We start from the raw sequence: 1,842 nt of genomic DNA, 5'->3' as shown, positions 1-1,842 counted from the left end.
TTTTTTTTTTTTTTTTTTGTTAATCTGGACCAATCGATGACGAATCCTCCATTATTCATTTGTTTTCTAAAAATTCGTTTGACGTTTTCGTATGATTGATGAATGCATTTTATCTCTTCGATTCCTGTTGGAATATGGATGGATCTGTGCTTATTATTATACTATTGAGCACTTTTTTTTTTAATCTGGACTAATCGGTGACGAATCCTCCATTATTCATTTGTTTTCTAAATATTCGGTTAACGTTTTCGTATGATTGATGAATGCATTTTATCTCTTCTATTCCTGTTAGAATATGGATGGATCTGTGCTTATTATTCTACTATTTCTTCCTCTTGTACACACCTTTTCGAGGAAAGAGATCGTTTACGTTTTACTTAAGAAAGCGCGATCATAGTTGACTGCCTTCTCAGTTTCAAGTAGGAGTTCGACCTATATGTTAATTGCAGTATTAGAAATTTGGCTAGTTCGTCAACTACGGAGGTGTGAGTGCTTGAGTTGAGGCTCAAGTACAGTGAACTGCTCTAAACTCTTCCTAGTCTTCCTCTTGACTTTTTATTGAGAAATCTGGATTCAATGTGCAATGTAGGTGAAAATGCTCATTTTCCATTTCAAATGAAAACTTCTGCAACACAGGTTGACTAGATTAAATCGCATATGATGCTTACTTCATATCCTGTCCTATTTAGTACTCGCGAGTGTTTTATCAAATCCTTATCCCTTTGCCAAAGCTTGGAGTTGGCTAAGCCATCTGGCTATACGGTGAAGATTTCAATGTTTTGTCGCATCATTTTTGTGTTGCTTACGGTTGTTGAAAATAAAAGTTTATGTATGTATATATATGTATGTGTGTGTCTATATATATATATATATATATATATATATATTCCTTTCTTTGTTGTTGGAAATGGATGCATTATTCATCCTGTAATAAGTTTAACCTACTGAACGGTCTACAATATTTGCTTCGTGACTTGTACACAAATATACAACTACTCCTAAGCTTTCTATTCTCCGAATTCCCATGCTTTTCCTTGTATCCCAAGGAAAATACTCTGACCTACGTTTCTGTAACTATAGTTGAGTCATTTCTCTGCATGTGTGTGAAAATTTCTAGGATTTGACTGTCCAGAAACCGTTTCCTTAAAAACTGGACTGATCGCTAAATTTTAGTCTGTCATATTAAGTTTTCTCTATGGCTGTGTTGGCAAAGTCTGATCTCTATTTAAAAATATAGCATTCGTTTGGCTGATGATACTATTTATAGTTTCTATTCTTGTTGAGCGATGTAGTGAGATTGTGTTTAACAATATGAACATAGGTCAGAGTATGATATAATAGTGAAATTGGTTGTCGATATCTCGAGTATAAGTTGATGAAAGCTCTTGTAGGAATAGTTTTAATGAATGACTGCATTTGAGATCCTTTTCGTCAAATAGACTTGAAATGCTTAGTACTTCTAATGGGGACAAGCTACTTATTTATGACCATTGCACAAAAAGATGATCAGGCCACTATCATCTGGGGTTGGAGAAAATGCTAGTTCTTTTCAATCAAAATTTCGGTAGGAAGGGAGAAAAAGGTGTAGTGGCTATGTGCAGAGGAGTATGAAGAACTAGAGAGTGGTGCGTTACTGTGCTTCACATTTTTATTTTAACCTACAAGGCCTTGCCAGATTTTGTCTTTTTCAAAAAAAAAAAAAACAATAATCGTCTTTTTATTGGTATTAAGAAATAGAAGCGCAGAGATTTAGAGGCATCAAAATCATTTCACATTTTAATCTCAAACTTACGAGGCCTTGATAGTTTTTTTTTTTTTTTTTTTTGGGGGGGGGGGGGGTTT

The 1,842-nt window shown here is 34.4% G+C and overlaps 1 protein-coding gene across 4 annotated transcripts in view; it reads left to right on the top strand.

The window, feature by feature from the left end:
- LOC111446536 overlaps positions 1–1,842 on the top strand; it is a 5,382-nt gene that overhangs the window by 1,066 nt on the left and 2,474 nt on the right. The gene's annotated exons all lie outside the window — the stretch shown is intronic.

This window comes from Cucurbita moschata, unplaced genomic scaffold, assembly GCF_002738365.1.
Source record: "Cucurbita moschata cultivar Rifu unplaced genomic scaffold, Cmos_1.0 Cmo_Scf00008, whole genome shotgun sequence".
NCBI classification, from domain to species: domain Eukaryota; kingdom Viridiplantae; phylum Streptophyta; class Magnoliopsida; order Cucurbitales; family Cucurbitaceae; genus Cucurbita; species Cucurbita moschata.
The sequence above is the reverse complement of the archived record's forward strand: the minus strand, read 5'-3'. Positions and strand labels throughout refer to the sequence as shown.